The sequence below is a fragment of the Vulpes vulpes genome, chromosome X, assembly GCF_048418805.1.
Source record: "Vulpes vulpes isolate BD-2025 chromosome X, VulVul3, whole genome shotgun sequence".
Classification (NCBI taxonomy): Eukaryota; Metazoa; Chordata; class Mammalia; order Carnivora; family Canidae; genus Vulpes; species Vulpes vulpes.
Genome location: NC_132796.1, coordinates 53,908,190 through 53,927,765, shown reverse-complemented (window position 1 = coordinate 53,927,765; position 19,576 = coordinate 53,908,190). Strand labels below are relative to the sequence as shown.

At 36.6% G+C, this 19,576-nt stretch overlaps 1 long non-coding RNA gene across 4 annotated transcripts in view; it reads left to right on the top strand.

The window, feature by feature from the left end:
* Positions 1–16,815, top strand: part of LOC112911817 (uncharacterized) — a 38,108-nt gene extending 21,293 nt beyond the window's left edge. For all 4 annotated transcript variants that reach the window (XR_011998198.1, XR_011998199.1, XR_011998197.1 and 1 more), the window contains exons 3-7: positions 7,213–7,424; positions 7,691–7,953; positions 8,317–8,446; positions 9,717–11,497; positions 16,464–16,815. This is a non-coding gene — a long non-coding RNA (uncharacterized lncRNA). The remainder of the gene's footprint in view (positions 1–7,212; positions 7,425–7,690; positions 7,954–8,316; positions 8,447–9,716; positions 11,498–16,463) is intronic.
* The last annotated feature ends 2,761 nt before the right edge of the window (positions 16,816–19,576 follow it).

Here is a 19,576-nt window from a genome sequence, read left to right as displayed (position 1 = left end):
GAATTTTTTTGCCAGCTTAAAGAGAAGAAAACTTATACCTCAACTGAGTGTGCTGTTCCCCAATTCTTATATGTTTGGATTGCAAAGACTATTGATGTGTATGGTTAAACAGAGCTAATGCCTTCTGCCCCAAGTCTTACAGATTGGCTTGGATGAAAACTTGATTTTCTCATTACCATAGTTTTGAGACATACTCTAGACAAATAGCACTTAACACTGGTGTCCCTAGAAATCGAACTCAAGTTGGATCTCAAGTATATGTTTGAGACTTAGCTGATCCACTGAATTTAACAAGTTAAACTTCAATGGCCATGCATCGTTATATATCATTGTATTTATGGCTTTGAGTTGGCTGCTTTTATTGGTGATTTAGGCTTTACTTCATTGCTCTCTTCCTTGACCTTTCCAAATTAGAACACTGAGTTGTGGAATGTTAGGCTCCTTGTATACTCTGTACAAATGAGTTTGATAAAGAACTTTCTTTTACTATTTTGATTCTTATATTGGAAATCAGCTTTTGATTTCTTCATGTTAGGGCGAGAGATTGAAGAAAAATTTAAATTTTACCAGTGCTAGATTTCTTAGATGATGGGTAGACTTAAAAATTATTTTTTTGACCAACTTGAATGCTATTCTAGTTTCCCCAGAAATAATAGAAGCTGTGCAGCAGACCCAAGTGATACCTTTTTATTGCATAAAATATATAATTGAATGCTTGTAACTTTCAAAATAGGGATATGGCTGGGAGATCAGTGTATATTACTGGGTTTTATTATAAAATGTCTATATTACCTAATCCATAACTCTGAAAACTTTTAGCATACTATATTTTTACATTACTGGATCTTGTAAAATATCTAGATTACTTTAATCCATAGCTGTGATAACTTTTGGCATACTGTATTTTGTTAATATGCTTGCCATTTTATAGTGTAATTGGTATGCTGTTACTCATAATCTATATATCATTAGAGTTTTCCAGCCCTACATGTCTCCTTTGACTGAAAACTGGCTATAAATCACTGCCTCCGTTTTATAATGGATTGAGTAGGTCCTTCCATATGGTCGGTGGATGAACAGGAATAAGAGTTTAAGTTGCTAATTTGAATAACTTTTTGATATTATGAATTCTTAATATTTGGGCCTCATGTTTCAACTTTAAAACTGACTACAATTAAATCTCTAAACAGAAAAGAAAAAGCAAGTCTTTAGGTCAGATTTGCCAACAATGATGATACCTACTGTAGCAAAATCTGGAAAACAGAATTACCAGTTCTCAGATTCTATTTTGCTTGCTTTTAAAAAAGCACCTCAATTTGTAAGTCTTCAGAATCTATTGGCAGATTTAAAAGAAAAAACTTTCTTATTTTAGAGGCTTACAGAATGGTTTTGAAGATAGTACAGAGAGTTCCTGTATACCCTGCACGCATTTTACCTTATTGTTAACATTTTATAGTACTATGATACATTTGTCACAATTAGTGAACAAATATTGATACATTGTTGTTAACTAAAGTCCATACTCAACATTTTCTCAGTTTTTCTCTAATGCTCTTTTTATGTTCTAGGATCACATCCAAAATATCTAATAGTCATATTTTCCTTAGGCTCCTCTTAGTTATGACAGTTTCTCAGACTTTCCTTATTCTTAATGGCATTGACCATTTTGAGGACTAATAGTCAAATATTCTGTAGAATGTCCCTATATTGGAATTTGTCTGATGTTCTTCTCACGATTAGACTGGGCTTGAGTTTTTGGGAACAAGACCATAGCAGTACACTGCCATTCTTCTTTTCTCAAGTACATACTATCAATATGACATATCACTGTTGATGTTGACTATTATCATTTGGCTAAGGTACTGTTTGCCAAGTTTCTCCACTAAACATATAAAATTATTTTTTCCTTTCCCATACTGTATTTGAAGGGAAGCCACTATGTACTTAAAGAATGGGAAGTTGTGTTCCACCTCTTTGATGGTTAGGGTCTACATAAGTTACTTGGAATTCTTCTGCACAGGAAATGTGCCTTTTCTTCCTTAATTTATGTACTTATTTGATAATTAATTTATAGCAATATGGACTCATGAATATTTATATTTTAGATAATAATTCATTATTACTTATTTTTGTTCAGAGTGTTCAAGCTTTGGCCTTTGGGAGTTCTTTCAGTTGACTCGTTGAACATAACCCCATCCTTATTGAGCATTTTCTTACTTTCTGACATTACCAAGATGGTCTAGGCTCATTTGTTTGTCTCTTATCCCAGTTCTAGATCTACTGTTTCTTCAAGGAGTCCTGATTCTTTTTATTGGAGAACAGTATTAGAAATCAAGATGTGAGTGTTATTTGTGCTCATTGCTCCTGGGTGTCATGGCTCCAAAACCTTCTGAGTTGATGAGACTGAGGGAATATACACATGCATATTAACCCATATGCATGTATTTATTTATATTTATATATGTAATTTTCATTTTAAGATAACCATGGGTTTATACAGTTGTTTCCAACTCTAACCCATTACCCCATGAGTTGTTATAGTCTCCTCTCTTTGCTTATCTGTTACTTTCCACTCCCAGCAGCCTGGCTTTGTTGGGAGATTTTTTTATGTTCATGTAGGGTAGATGAGAACATTGACAGTTGCCTCTATGGGTTGATTTAGGTAGATTTTAGCTATAGGTTGATTAAAAGCTCCTGAAACTAAAAATGACTGTTTTATGCTAACTGGTTGTCCTAGTTTTGAAACATAGAATAGGTTCCAGAAACAAGCCTTTCTTAAAAACTAGGATCTATCCCAATATCCACATTTTGCCCCTCATTTTCAGATTAAATTGCTTTGATACACGTAGGTAATCTGTTCCTTGGTTATGCATTTATTTTCTCAGTTTTTTCTGATACTTAGAGTACCTTGAGAACACTGAGGTGGGAGGGAGGAGAAAGATGTGTTCTTATGTGAGGTAGGGAAAAATCCATTTAGTGAGCTCCAGCTACTTTTCCAAAGTACCAATATAAGATTCAAGGAGTAGATTTATTTCTTGGCAACATGTAATTCAAATGCAATTTTCAACAGTTTAATTTTATTTGATTTTATTCAAGCTAATGGGTCTGCTGATTTTAAAGTGTTCTGATTAATGTCACAGGTATTGCATATAGAGTAGTAGCAAAATAATATAAATCTGTATTGGGCATAATTTGAATATTTATGTCAAATATTTGAGACGCTGTTTCTGAAATCTGTATAAGAAGTTTGACAGTAGGGAGCTGCTGCCTCACATTTTTCCTTTCTTCCTTCCAAAATTTATTATGAACATCTTCAGAAAAGTTGAAAGATTTGTTTAGTGAACACCAACATGTTCACCCCTTAGATCCTACAATTACTATTTTGCTGTAATTTTATTAAACTTTTAAATAAACGATTTTATTTATTCATGAGAGATACACAGAGAGAGAGAGTCAGAGACAGAAGCAGGTTCCACACAGGAAGCCTGATGTGGGATTTGATTCCTGGACTCCGGGATCATGCCCTAAGCCAAAGGCAGACACTCAACCACTGAGCCACCCAGGCATCCCATCTCTCTTGTGCTTTTTTAACGCCCTTAACCAAATTACCTTTTTAAGCTGCTGTAAGCTCTTGTATACTGCATACCAATGCTGTATTTTTTCATATGACACAAAACCCATTTATATATTGTTTTCCTCTGTTCTTTTCTTTAAGCTCCAGGCAACAAAAGTAGTACTGCTTGCCACCAATCTGGCACTGAAATTCTTATTTTTTTAATGTAGTCATCTAGATGATCTAGACTGTTTTATGGTAAAATATAAATATGGTAAAAAATTTTATAGAAACCTCCTATACCCCTGAGTAGCCTTGCCCATATCTCAGGGGCAAAAGACCTGAACTGAGAGACAATCTGGGTTTAGGTACTGGCTACCTACTTACTTTTTGTATAAATAACATTGATGGAATCTCATCTTCAGGGCTCCCAGTTTCTTTATGTAGAGAATGAAATGTCTGATTACATGATCATAATACCCTTTTTAGCTGTGATGGTTCTGTGGCTTGGCAGTTTTGGAGTACTTGAATCAGCGGGCCAGCTATGCCACTTGGTTTTTAAGTCTAATGTATGTTGTCATTTTGTTCAGCTATGAGATGAGTGATCAGCAGTCCCAAAATTCTTGTCAATGAATAAGGAACTCTAATACATGGTTCTGTATCAGTTCCAAAATGTAACCATTTTTATCTGGCCTTAGATTCCCTCTTAGGGAAAAGGAATCTTCTTGAATATTTCATCACTATAATAACAAAACTAGAAGGCTTTGATCTAAAGCAACCATACTCTGTAAATATGGTTCAGAAGATCTGAGGAGACTGTGGAATAGTCATTTCCTTTTAGGTATCTTAATTAGGGTGTGTATAAATGAATTTGTACTTCAATCCATTAATTTAAAAATTCTTTCGGTACATTTACTTGTACATAGAACGTCCATTTATCATCATTAATGGGGTTTTAGGAAGGAGCAGACTAAATACATACAAATATGTATGAACTGCCATGTTTAACTGGAAGCCCGAATTTGGGGATAAAGTATCTAATTTTAAATTCGATAAGGATGGGGAGCATGTTGCCAAGAGATTTTGAAGCCCGTTGGGCTCATATTGAGAACATCATAGAACACTGGTTTGGCTTCACTGTACATCTTCTCTAGAGAGTAGAGTTGAATAAGTGATCTTTCACATACTGTTGTTAGAACTTCTTTGATATTTATATAAAGGTCTTTATAATGGGAATTCCTGATCAGGAATCTGGAAGCCATACCTGGTACTTTACACACCATAACAAAGTGCCTTCAGGATTGTGTACTTGGTTTACACCTGGCTCGGTGAGCTCCTATCCTATGGTAAAGGCGACTAGCCAATTAATAAAAATGGTCAAGGCGATTGTACTGTGAGGTAATAGTGGCAATTGGTCTGCTACCTTGCATCTTGTATTTTCCACAAGAGGATGACCTTTAGGTTGTAAATTTGGTCAGCCCTTAAGATGGATATTGCTTTGACCCACATTTTCATTTCATTTTTCTGTACTTGCCTAATCCTTCTCTGATACTGCTAGTACTTGATCTTATAAGACCTTAGGGAGACCAAACAGGCTAAAGAGGAGAGATAGGAGATGCCAATATCTAATGCTTTAGGTTAATGCTTCCAATTTCTTTTGTTGAAGATTTCTCAGCAGTTCTAGTGTCCTCCTGAGCTTTATCTTCTCAAGGAAATTCCGAGCATGTGAAACCTGAGGATTCCAAGTAGCTGTAGCAGTTTCACATTCAGCAGATCTTTCTTTTTGAGAATTTGGATAAGCTCCAAATAATTTTTAAGATGATGGCTTTCAGACCACCTGGAAAAAAAAGATAGTTTGGGAAGCTCATCATTATGGGAATTCCGTCTTTAGCTTTATGGACTTAAACTTCCTGTTTAAATCTACCATTTAAAACAGCATGGACCAGTTTTTATCAAGTCGTACAGTGGTTTTATTTTTTTGCATATCCATATATATTTTAACTTTATAGATGAGTTTGGCCTATTATTTCATTTATTCTTCAGAGCTAGGCTCCAGTGAGGTCTGTAAGGGCAAGCACACTTGATCCCCATTTCATAAACAAAGAACGAGAGATGCAAAACAATATATTACTTCCTTTCACATCTCATAGCTACTTAGAAAAGACTGAACAAATCTATGCCTTCTGATTAGCAGGCATTGAAATTATTTCCACTTTTCTCTGGCAGACTGGTAGTTAAGTGTTGAAGATTTGTTGATGCATAGTACCATCTCAATATATGTCATAGCCCTGTTTTGGCAGGCCCAATTCTATTGTCTTTGTCATTTCCTTGTTTTAAAAAGTTTTTTTTTTTTTTTCCTTGTTTTAAAAAGTTGAGGATTGGGGCGCCTGGGTGGCTTAGTCGGTTACGCCTCTGACTCTTGATTTTGGCTCAGATCATGATCTCAGGGTGATGAGAATGATCAAGTCCTACATTGGGCTCTGCACTGGGCATGGAGTCTGCTTAAAATTGTCTCTCCTCTCTCCTACTACTCCTCCCTGCTCTCCTACCTCCCCCCATTCATTCTTTCTCTCAAGAAATAAAAAAGTTAAAGGGTTTTTAATTTGAAGAACCATAAAATTGTTGAGAGGTAGAATAACAGGGACCCGAGAGTCTGTGTAAGCTATTTACTGGTTTCCTAGCTTTCTGTATATTGTTTTTCCTTTTGCATGTATTTGCTTAGCTGTTTTACTTTTTTATTTTTAAAGATTTATTTATTCGAGAGAGAGAGAGAGACAGAGACAGAGACAGAGAGAGAGGCAGAGACACAGGCAGAGGGAGAAGCAGGCTCCATGCAGGGAGCCCGACGTGGGACTGGATCCCGGGTCTCCAGGATCATGCCCTGGGCTGAAGGCGGTGCTAAACCGCTGAGCCACCCAGGCTGCCCTTTACTGGTGTTTTATATGTCTTTAACCATTCTTGATTTCTCTGAAGTCCTGGGACTCTGGTGCCCCATTTATATAAGCTGTTCAAGAAATGTACTATATAGATTGAGTAGAAAACAGTTTTGTTTACCTTGGCAATATTCTATCATCTTCCTGCTTGCCATATGAGTTACAAGAGAGAAATGCTATAAAACTAGATGGAGAGGCACTCTCATTGAGGTAGATTGTTCAGTTCTTAAAATAGTGCTTATAAAAGAAACCTGAGGCAATGTGAAGAAGAATTCTTAAAGAACTCATAGGGTCAGATCACATGGAAGCTTTTGACTTGATGGCTCACTTGGTTGAGAAACTTCTATTTTCAACTCTTAGATTTCTTGAACCTCACTATATTTTATGATAAGAATACCAGGGTATTAATAATGCACCTTAGACAAATGCTCATCAGTGGAGACTGAAGAATAAAGCACAGTATGGGAATTCTGCTGATTTATTCAGCTCTAAATTGCTCTTTGAGATGAGGGGAAGTTCAAGGAATGGAGCTGGAATGAATAGAAGAATTTGCATGTTGCTAGGCTCATAGCTAGGATAATAGAGCACTATGCAGTTCTAAATCTTCACCCCTCAATCCATCTGAGGAAAAAGGCAAACACAGTTTAACTACTAGTTGCTAATTGGGAGAGACTTTCCTGGTGTTCTGCATTTCAGTAACTTATTTTTCTTTGATCTCTTCTCCAGATGTTCCTCAGAAGAATAGGCTTGTTGCTCTACAGTGTTAGTGACCCGTTCCCTTTGACGATCCCTAGGTGGAGATGGGGCATGAGGATCCTCCAGGGGAAAAGCTCACTACCACTAGGCAACAACCCTAGGCCAGGAGGTTCTACTACCAAGATTTTTCCTTGGGCCCAGGGAGGAAGATGAAGTCTCAAAACAACCACCACACATTAGAGGTGGGTAAGTTGTCTCTAAAGGCATGGTGAATAGCTATTAATTTTGATCTTGTATTACATTGCACTTAGCTTTCCACTGAGTTTGTTTCCATCATTATCAACTGTGTCTGCTATGATAAAAATAGCTTCCTTACTAACCTGGGAAGTGACTGGGTGTGAAATGGGTGAAAATGATATTAAGAGAATAGCAGGCTGTAGGAGTTAGGATGTTTACCATGGGACTAGTGTGTGGTAGAGACTTACAGCTAAATTGTTCTTTCTTTTAGGAGAGCATGGACAGTAACTGCCATGTCTGTGACATTGATCATGGTCAGATCGTCATTTTGGATCCTTTCGTCCCCAAAGTCTTTCTTGAGGCCCCGTTGGAGAATTTTGACAATCGTTTACATACTTCAAGATACCTTAGGATGTCTTTGGGATAAAACATGAAACAAGCTGTTAGAGAAGATAAATAGGAGTTATATCATTTCTGCTGTACTTGGTGATTGATGGAGCCTGACCAGAAATGGCATAAAGTTTCTATTGTCAGGTAAGACTTTGCATACTCTAGGGTAGTGATAACAGAAGCTGATTAGGGGGATGTAGGCTGGAAGATGGAAATGACCATTCAGTAAGTAGTAAACTTTGATTAAATAGATTTTGTACATACTATTCAACTAAGAATAAGACTATGATTTGATGGTGTTTCTAGTGTTATTAGGCAACACATTTTTCTGTCTTTGCCATAGTTTTCTATTCTGTTGAATAAAAGCTTCAACATTATATGTTTCTAAGTGTTGTACAGGCATTTTCTATAGCTCATTAATTTGAATCTTCTCATAACTCTTGCATAGTAATACTCAGTTAATAGTTGTATATGGCACTTATATGGTTTCCTTCTCATTTTTTACAGCTCCTGATTGTTCCCTTTTTATCTACCAAATCATTGTCTCCCAAAAGCAGTGCAGAGGGCAAGAAAGTGGAACATATCAAAGGAAGATCAACATGCCTGGCATGCTAGCATTTTAGAACATCAGAATGAAGTAAGTTGTTGGTGTTGTAATCCTGTGAGTATTATTTTAGAGCTCATCGCTGTTTGTTCTATGTTTGTATGGGATGAGAGATGATAGTCTAACAGGGAGTTGGTATCCAATATGAGATCTAAGGATAACCATTAAACCTATATTACCAAATGGGTTCACTGAAGCAACTCAAAGATACTGCAGTCTGCATACCAGTTGCATTCAAGTAATTGAGAATTACCATGTCTCTTCTTTCTCTTCACTGCATAAATACTTTGCCATTCTTAGAAGCCTAAACCATAGAAACCTAAAACAAAAAAGTGTTTTTTTTTGTTTTTTGTTTTTTTTTTTGCTGAAAGCGTGGCTCTTTCTCACCTTCTCTTGTGAAAGAATCTATCTGCAGTTAAGATTTAGTGTTAAAGGAAGCCCAGTCTTTGAAGCTGCCATCATACTTGTGAAGCATGTGAAAATGAAGTTAGTTTTTTAAGGGATGGGGAAAAGTGAAGATATAAAGGGAGAGGATTGACTGGGTGCTCTAAGGGTCCTTTTATAATTAGATATCTGTGGCATCTTGTTTGGTTCTTTTGGAAATCCTTGTAAAGAGTTGAAGCAGAATATTAAAAGGTACACTTTCTTTCTTGATTTTATTTATTTATTCATGAGAGAGACAGGCAGAGACACAGGCAGAAGGAGAAGCAGGCTCTGTGCAGGAAGCCTGATGCGGGACTCAATCCCGGTACTCCGGGATCACGCCCTGAGCTGAAGGCAGACCCTCAACCACTGAGCCACCCAGGTGTCCCAAAACATTCTGTATTTAAGTCTTCTGCCATTCATTAGGTGTATGGCCTTTGTCAATCTAGAGTTTTTGGTTAGACTTGTATGTGAATGTTAAATGAAATCATGTATGTATATACAGTGTTTAGTAGTCTCTGGCCCATGGTAAGTAAAAGATAACCCAAGAAATTTCATAAATTCATTTGACACAATACAGGTGACCACTTAAATCATCTAGTGGCAGGCAGAGTTGCATGTTTTGGTTCTATTTAAGAAATTTGTAAGGTAAAGGTTTATATGTAGAAAACATCTATGTTGTTGGTTATTATAATGATTATTACTGTTAGTAATATAAGTAGTATTAGTACTAATAATAGCTTATTTTAATTATTAATGCACTTTTTGTTGTCTTCTTTTTGTGATGCTTCTCATATGCCTCTGTGTCCCTTACTGTATTTTGTCTTTACTTATTTCTTCCTCTGAATGTCTGCCTTGGCTTATCTCTTCCACTCAAAAGTGTGTATTTCTTTGCTTGTCTATTTCTTTTTTAAATCTCTTTGGTTGTCCTTCTATCTAAAGTGTGTCTTAGCCATTCCTTGATTATTTTGTTAGTTTCGTCTATGTGTATCTTTGTCTCCTTTTGTTTTTTGTTCCTAAGAGTGGTCTGTGCCTTGTCTTAGATGTCTCTCTCTAGTTTTTTCATTTTGTTTCTGATTCTCTCTGCTCTCCTAGATCTGGCTCTTCTTTCACTGTTCTTCCCTTCATTGTCTCTGTGTCACATGCTATGTCCTTTTTGTTTATTTCTTGTTCTGCCTATACCTCTCTTCTCTTACTGTTGTGAACTCTGATTGTCTTCCCTTCCTCTTCATGTTGGTTTGACATTTCACCTTTTCCTCATTCTGGGCTTCCCTTTCTGCTTTTTCTACTCATTATCTCACATTTCTCTTTTATATGTATTTTTTTCCTGCCTCTCTTGGGGGCAGTTTTCTCTCTTTTCTCCTGATCAGTGTTTCTTTGTTCTTTGTGACTTTCCATTTCAGCATTCATCTCTGTTCTCTTCTTTCTTCTCTGCTTTCCCCCTTCTGCTTACCTTTGAGTATTTCAGCCTTTTTATGTGTCTGTGTTTACCCCCTTTGGCTTTATGGAGTCCCCTTGAGTCCTTGCATATTTTGTGCATTTCTATGGTCACATGTGTGTGTTTGTGACAGAGGGGTTTCCTAACCCCTTCCCAATAGGAACTGAGTGCCAGCTATCAAAATAAGTATTGCAGAGCTGTTCATTATGCCAGGACACCCTATGAGATGATCTAAGAACTATGATGGACAGAAAGTGGAAGGCCCATAATGGATAGAAGGCCCAACGTAAAATAAAGATGGTTTGAGACTTGTGACCTGAAGACAAGCATGGAAAACCTGTGATTCAAGATAGATGGAATCCTCAGGCTTGAGACCATCATGGCCCTGGCAGCTATGATTTAAAATGGTGGCCCTTGTTGGATAGAAGACCTGTCTGAGTTGGATGGAAAGTTCACATCTTGAGTTAAATACGAGTTCAAAGACCCAGAGTGGGAGACTGAAGGCTTAAGCATGGGGACTAATGGAATGTCTGAGACCTAAGACACAAGGTATAAGTGAGATAAAAACCTAAGATACAAGGATGGAAGGCCCCAGAGGACTCCTGCCTTTCTAGATGGACAGAGGCTGAAGAGAAAGATATATCAAGACTAATCAGGTGGGCAGCTAGAAGCCCATGACACAGAATCCGGGAAGGAAAGAAGCCCCAAGACCAGAGGAAATCCCAAGATGAGAACACAAAACACCAGCTTTTTTCTATTCCTGTCCTCCCTACTCATGGACATTTTCAGTTCTCCCTTTCCAGTTCTTACATTTTCACATAAACCCACTTCTTGTGAGAAGCCCTTTTTGATGTTGCTATTGCCTTCAGGAGCCATATCTTGAGATTGGCAATATTATGCTTGGGCCAGTCTTAAGCCAATTTTTATCACAGTTTTGAGCCATTTATTAAGTGTTTATTTTTTAAATTTCCATTTCTCTTCATCTCTACTTCTTGAGAGAGACATATAGGTAACATTGTATTTCAGTTCTCCCTTTTCCTTAGAAGCTCTAGGCTGATAAGCAAAGGCAAGCATCAGGCTGTTGGGGGAAAAAAGTGCCAGGCTATCTAGAGAAAATGTGAAGAGATGTTCCAGGCCAATGAGAAGAATTAGACAAAGAATACCCAGATGTGCCAGCCTGTTGAGAAGCACCAGCCTGCAACACCTTTCTTCTTTGCTCTTGGGTGAGCGGGATTCTTGGGGTTTGGGATTCCTAGTGATGGTTATAAAATTGGGCCTGGGACAGAGTAAGGCCCCAAGGAGACAGTTTGAACTCCCTGCTTATAGTAGTGGCCTAATAATTTGGGAGATTGTGCCAACACTGCTCCTGGGTTTAATACCCACCTCTAGGCTTAAAGGTGAGAGAATTTGGGAAGATTGAGCATGTTTAATCCTTTCCTTGATTTTTTTTCCTACCTTACCATGAGAAGATAATTATAAGTAATTGAGAATATATGTGAAAGCACTGTAACACACAGAAAACACAAGGCATTCTTATTAATACTATATTGGCAGCCATGCACAGCTAACATTTAAAGTGCACTGTCAGTTGTGAAGCATTATATAAATCAGGAGTCATCACACCCTTTCCATAAAGGGTCAAATGGTAAATATTTTAGGGTTTGTGGGCCAAATGGTCTCAGACATCTTTTTTTTCTTTTACAACCCTTTAAAAAGGAAGAACTATTCTTAGCTTGTGAACCAAGTAGATTTGGTCTGGCAGCCATGGTTTTATCACCTGTGATGTAAATACCAGGGACTATATGCTGAATAATATTTTTCCTGGGTGTCTGTCCCTATGCTAGGCACTAAGGATACAGTAATTATTGATGATCACATCCTGGTGACCTGAAGAAAAATATGTGAACGTGCTTTGTAAATTATAAAGCACTTAAAGGTTTATCAGTTTGATTTGATCAACAAATACTGATTACATAGTAACTCTATTCTACTGTACTAGACACTATAGATTCAAAGATTAACAGAAGACTGAATAAAGTACTTTGTCAAGTCTGTAATACTATGCAGAATTGTTTGATTAGGAATTGTTTGATAAACGAATAACTCCTGTATTTGTGGCCATTGTGTTTCTGCTGCCCTGGTAATTTTAAGTAAAAATACAGTATTCCAGGTAGCAGAGAAACAAACACATGGAAACTGCTTTGAAACCATAGGATACACTACAAACAAAAGGGATTAAGCTATTGTGAGCACTTAAAATGTGCCAGATACATGCTAGGTGTTACAGATTGTCAAAGGGAGAAAGTGTTATTATGGAATTAAAAATTTCAGATCATGAAGGGCATATTAAAGTGTTTTATAAACTAAAGCACTATATAAATACTAGTGGGTTATATGTTTATTAATCGATGAATATTAATTATCTTTTACGGGCCAGGTACTGTTTGAGTACTGTGAAATCCAAGATAATGCTCCCATGTAATAAGAGGTAGGTTTATGTCCTAGACTACTTAGATGTAAGGAATTAGATATTGTTTATTTTAATCAAGACTTTACTGGGCATGTCTAAATTATCACCAGTGTATTTTCCTAGGTGACAAGAAATTAGAATGATTGAGATTGTCCTTGCACTTTTCTTTTTTTTTTTTTTTTTAAGATTTTATTTATTTATTCATGAGAGACCCAGAAAGAGAGAAGCAGAGACACAGGCAGAGGGAGAAGCAGGCTCCATGCAGGGAGCCTTATGTGGGACTCAATCCCAGGATTCCAGGATCACGCCCTGGGCTGAAGGCAGACACTAAACCGCTGAGCCACCCAGGTGTCCCCACCCTTGCACTTTCTAAAGTGCTATATAAATGTAAGATATTAGCTGTTTTCTGTGTGAATAAAACCTTTCTGTGAAATAGGCATTTTCTCTACAAAATTCTCATTTTGTGCTTGACATCCACTATGATGAAGGTGGTATGAATAGTTATACAAACTGAGGGTTTAAATACTTGTTGAATGAATGAATATCCTCAGTTGCTTAATAGGTGAACTCATTATTACAGGCACTATAGAGATACACAGACTTAACATTTCATTGTGCTTACAGTTGAAAATAAAACAATATATGTTAGTGTTTTGGGAAGTCTACAGCACCGTGTAAGTTTAACTACTTATTTTCTAATTTGGTGCTGAGTAGTAGTATAAATTATATCACATTCATCATTATACTATGAAAAAAGTTGAAAATTTTTTAAGGAAGAATTGTTAACTATTGAACACTCTGAATATATAATAATGATTAAATATCTGATAAATGTAAAACTGGATAATAATTGTCTATTATGTGCCAATCTCCTTGCTAGGCATTGGGGATGTGAAGATAAACCATCTTTATTGTTTCCTGGGTAGCAGCAGATAATGTATAAAATAAATTTACAAGTTTTTAAACTGCCATACATATAAGAAATACCTGCTGAATTATTTATTATTTATTGATTATTTACTTTCTTTTATCCCCAGAGATAGCAGCTGGGGATGTAAAAACTTATTATCAGAGATCTGTGTAAATTTACAAAGCCTAGTGTTCTATAAGGAAATAACTTGGCTTAATGAGTGATTACTGGTTACTTTCTATAAAAGAGCTTATTTAATAAAAACATGGGAAAAATGCCATCGTGCCAGGCAGAATGCTAAATGCTGAGCTCTGTGGAAAGATAAAATCTCAGAAATGTACTTGCTCCCAGGCCTGGCTGAAGAGATGGGAAATATTTTTAAGAAGCAGGGTGTTACAATTCTCTATCAGTCATTAAAATGTTCAATGCTGAAGGTGGAGGTGAATTATTTCCACCTTGGCCTGGCTTGAGTCATTAAAGGAGTAAAAATAAATCACTAAGGTTTGCTTTTAGATTCATTAGATATATACAACATTTTTTATGTGGAATACATCATTCTAGATCCTAAGAGAATTGAAATGGGCCAAGTTAAGAATGCATTAGAATAAAGATTATAGATGAAGATAAGAAAATATCATTGAGTTTTGAGTAAATATTTGAATGCTTATGTCCTGGAAGGTATTATGCTAAATAAATTCGTTGAATGGGTCTGGTCCAGAAAACCCATTGACTTGTCTTGGAGATTAAAAACATAGAAAAATACGGCACATGGTTCTTTTAAAATTAAATGAAGACATTACTCCTAGTTCTAGAGAGTCCCAATGTCGTCACATGCTCATTGACCTAGTTTGAAGCCAGCAGACTGATAAAAGGGCACCTAGGGCTTACCCTTGAATTAATTAATTTACTATTCTGTTTTTATTATAAATGAATGACTTAAGATGAGAATTGAGATAAAACAACTAGTTTAAAAACATTTGCATATTGGCCTGGCTTAGAGTCAGAAAGCACCTTGAGTAATAGATTTTTTCTAGATTTTCCATATTTTGTAAAAATTTATTGACTCTGAATAAAGTACTGTTCTCAAATGGTGCTCCTGAAGAAATGGAAAGGTCCTTGACAAAAATGTAATTTAATCTCATTAGTTTTTGGTGGAAACATAAGAATAAATTTAATAAGAGAATGCAGTTCTTTCATTAGTTGAAAAAACTTTTTTTTTTTGAAAAAACTTTATTGAGCAGCTGTGACATTAAGACACTAAGAATAAATGATCACCTTCTCTTTGGCATGTTTTGTAGAGTGGGAATAAGAGAGGACTTTCTATTCATACAAACATCAAAGAAGGTGATGTTAAATTGGAATGGATCTGGTATGAAAGGCACTTAGTTTATTTTGGAGATTCAGTAAAACAAAACAAAACAAAAAAAATAGAATGAAATTCTTCCTTAAATGGAAGTGTCTCTTTCAAGGCATTCTCTTAATTGCTAGTCAGAAAACAAAAAAGATCATGACTGAAAGAAAGTTGATTTTTTTTTATTAGCTTAGAGACTAGAATATAAGATGTTACTGTTCATTTCTTCATTTATGCATTCTACAGAGTTGAGTGCCTGTTATGTATAAGGTGTTTTGCTATATTCCCAGTTTGTCCCAGAGACAAGAAAAAAATGAATTCTTTCCTAGAGAACATTTAAACTTTCCTTTTGGTTTGTTTTGTGGTAGGGACATGGCTCAGTGCTTAGTACCTTAATAATGTTGTGGTTTTTAATTCCTTTTCCATGTTTCTTCTAGTACTCTGGCCACTACAATAAGCAGGGTTTTCAATTGAGCTAGCTTTTTAAGTATCAGGAACTTTCCTTATAGTAGACACTTTATTTTTACCGATCCATCCCTCAGGAAAAATGGCTGTTTTTGTAATAAATGTTGCCATTAAAATGGCTTTTTTTGTATTAAATATTAAAGCCACTGCTGGGCAAGAGGAGGGATGACAACTAATTCCCAATCCCCAGTCTCACTGGTAACAGCCTTGAGAAATCACTCATACTCAGGCCACATTTGGTTTTGAAATGCATTTACCAGTTTTATCTGCTTTTAATTCTTTACATTTTACATTCTGACAAATAAACACTGCCTAAATAGATCTCTTTGAAGAACGATCCTCAGATGGTACATAACATAATGGGAGAGACATGATTTCTCTTTTGCAACAGCTTTGCAACTTAACCTTTAGAAATCTCACCATCAAAACATGTTTCAGGAAAGGATTTCTTAGAGTGGAATTATGTCAGTGAATAAAAATAGCTTAACAATTTTACCATGTTTAATTTTTAAGAATAGAAATTGGAAATAATTGGCAAAAATTTGAGGTAAACAACAACAAAAAATTCTCAATCTAGGCCTAACTGGGTTTTGACCTTTTCTACTTTTAAATCACTCACAGAGGGTGGGATTAGGAGGAAGAGTGAAAGAGAAGGTCAAACCAGTCTCTAAGGGCAGCCTGCTTGTGCTTTGGATTGGTTTTAAGAGCATTACTACTTCCAAATCTAACTAGGGGATTGCCTTTTTTCAGTTTAATGCAATTCCAATAACTGGTCATTGTTGAGATGAAGACACAGTACTTTCTCCCCACTCATTTCTATAAGTTTTTGAGAAACATTTTTGGGCTAAATGGTTATCAACTAAATACTAATGTTTGGCTTTTAATATGTGGTATTAGCTGGATTCTGTAACACTTGTATTTTCAGGTTGGGGTTGGGGAATGCATTATTGGAAATTGGAAAGGAGAAAGTAACTAAAAGCCTTCCTTTCACAGTTTCTGGCATCCTAAGACTACCCCTACTGATAAGGATAAGAACATGCTGTCATCTGATTTTTATGGCATAAATGAAATTGAACAAAATGGTTTTTTAAAGGAAATTGCTTCGTCTTTACCTTTGTACCAAAAAGGGAATCTATGCCAAATACTTCGATAAGTGGGAAGATATACTTGGACTTATGAACTGATGTGAAATGCAGAACCTTTGAGCTTTAAGTGTTTTGAAGATTGAAAAATCTTACTCAGCATCAGTGACCACAAAAACAATCTAAAGCCATCTACATGTCACAACTGAAACAAATTGGGGAATGTGTTTTCTAATGTCAAATAAAATGTACTGTTTTGAAAATTTTGTATTTTGATGTGACAAGTTCTACCTCAGTGTTCCTAGATACACTAGTAATCTCATTTTTTTTCTACCGTAATCACCCAGCTTGGATAAATGGTTTGAGGTCTCATTTGTTTATTACTTCAGTTGCTTTGGCCAGGGATACTGAGATGTACAACCTAATAGAAAGATGTGAGAAGCAAAAAAACTATTTAGGTACCAGGGTGATACAGGAGTAAGGCATAACAAGACTTTTTCTAAGGATGTGGAAAGTAGGATGTATTCAGGAAGGAAATCCCTATAATTAATGAATCCTGACTCAGTCAATGGATTTTTGGTGTTCGTAGAACTCTGAATGATTAAATGCTGAATTGTGAGATTGGTGACTTCACAGGCATATGACTCCTTGCAGTGCTTACAGGCAGGAGTTTCTATTCCTTTTTTGGCAAATACGCTGACAGACACTGTCTTTGAAGAAAGTCTTAAGTCCTTATGGGCCAAGTGAATTCAGCACATGTGCGTGGAGAACTCATTATAACCTTGTAATACATGAGTAGGGTGTCAGGTGATAAAATTGACGCATGTCATGGTGTGTTGCTTCTGAAAGAGAATGGACCTCGGTAATCCGTGCTGATTTATTTTCATTACCCTACAGGGCTGTTTCTGTTGAACAGGAATAAGTTGGTGGAGGAAAAGTGGAGAGGTTAAGAAAGAGTTCCTCAAAAAATAAAAAAAAAAAAGGAAAGCGTTCCTCCTGAGGTTATTCTTGGGTGTCTAATGAGGCTTTGACTTCGCTGGCAGCTCTGATTCCCTCATGGGCTGACTTAACCAGTCTTCTTGTCATTTGCTCTGCTTACTCCTGGATTTGTGGTACCATCAGTGTTCAAAATTCTAAATTTCCTCTCCTCATATGGAGAGGAAATGAAAAGCACCATATATTCTGCTTAATGAGAAGTTGGATATGGCAATTTTCCTTTTTTTGGGGGGGGGTATTGAGCTCTTTATTTATTTTTTTTAATAAATTAATTTTTATTGGTGCTCAATTTACCAACATACAGAATAACACCCAGGGCTCATCCTGTCAAGTGTCCCCCTCAGTGCCCATCACCCATTCACCCCCACCCCCCGCCCTCCTCCCCTTCTAACACTCCTAGTTCGTTTCCCAGAGTTAGGAGTCTTTATGTTCTGTCTCCCTTTCTGATATTTCCCACACATTTCTTCTCCCTTCCCTTATATTCCCTTTCACTATTATTTATATTCCCTAAATGAATGAGAACATACACTGTTTGTCCTTCTCCGATTGACTTATTTCACTCAGCATAATACCCTCCAGTTCCATCCACGTCGAAGCAAATGGTGGGTATTGGTCGTTTCTAATTGCTGAGTAATATTCCATTGTATATATAAACCACATCTTCTTTATCCATTCATCTTTGAATGGACACCGAGGCTCCTGCCACAGTTTGGCTATTGTGGACATTGCTGCTATAAACATCGGGGTGCAGGTGTCCCGGCATTTCATTGCATCTGAATCTTTGGGGTAAATCCCCAACAGTGCAATTGCTGGGTCGTAGGGCAGGTCTATTTTTAACTCTTTGAGGAACCTCCACACAGTTTTCCAGAGTGGCTGCACCAGTTCACATTCCCACCAACAGTGTAAGAGGGTTCCCTTTTCTCCGCATCCTCTCCAACATTTGTTGTTTCCTGCCTTGTTAATTTTCCGCATTCTCACAGGTGTGAAGTGGTATCTCATTGTGGTTTTGATTTGTATTTCCCTGATGGCAAGTGATGCAGAGCATTTTCTCATGTGCATGTTGGTCATGTCTATGTCTTCCTCTGTGAGATTTCTCTTCATGTCTTTTGCCCATTTCATGATTGGATTGTTTGTTTCTTTGGTGTTGAGTTTAATAAGTTCTTTATAGATTTTGGAAACTAGCCCTTTATCTGATATGTCATTTGCAAATATCTTCTCCCATTCTATAGGTTGTCTTTTAGTTTTGTTGACTAAAACAACTTTTTTTTTGCTGTGCAAAAGCTTCTTATCTTGATGAAGTCCCAACAGTTCATTTTTGCTTTTGTTTCTTTTGCCTTTGTGGATGTATCTTGCAAGAAGTTACTGTGGCCAAGTTCAAAAAGGGTGATGCCTGTGTTCTCTTCTGTGATTTTGATGGACTCTTGTCTCACATTTAGATCTCTCATCCATTTTGAGTTTATCTTTGTGTATGGTGAAAGAGAGTGGTCCAGGTTCATTCTTCTGCATGTGGATGTCCAATTTTCGCAAAACCATTTATTGAAGAGACTGTCTTTCTTCCAATGGATAGCTTTTCCTCCTTTATCGAATATTAGTTGACCATACATTTCAGGGTCCACTTCTGGGTTCTCTATTCTGTTCCATTGATCTATGTGTCTGTTTTTGTGCCAGTACCACACTGTCTTGATGACCACAGCTTTGTAGTACAACCTGAAATCTGGCATTCTGATGCCCCCAGCTATGGTTTTCTTTTTTAAAATACCCCTGGCCATTCGGGGTCTTTTCTGATTCCACACAAATCTTAAAATAATTTGTTCTAACTCTCTGAAGAAAGTCCATGGTATTTTGATAGGGATTGCATTAAACGTGTAAATTGCCCTGGGTAACATTGACATTTTTACAATATTAATTCTGCCAATCCATGAGCATGGAATATTTTTCCATCTCTTTGTGTCTTCCTCAATTTCCCTCAGAAGTGTTCTATAGTTTTTAGGGTATAGATCCTTTACCTCTTTGGTTAGGTTTATTCCT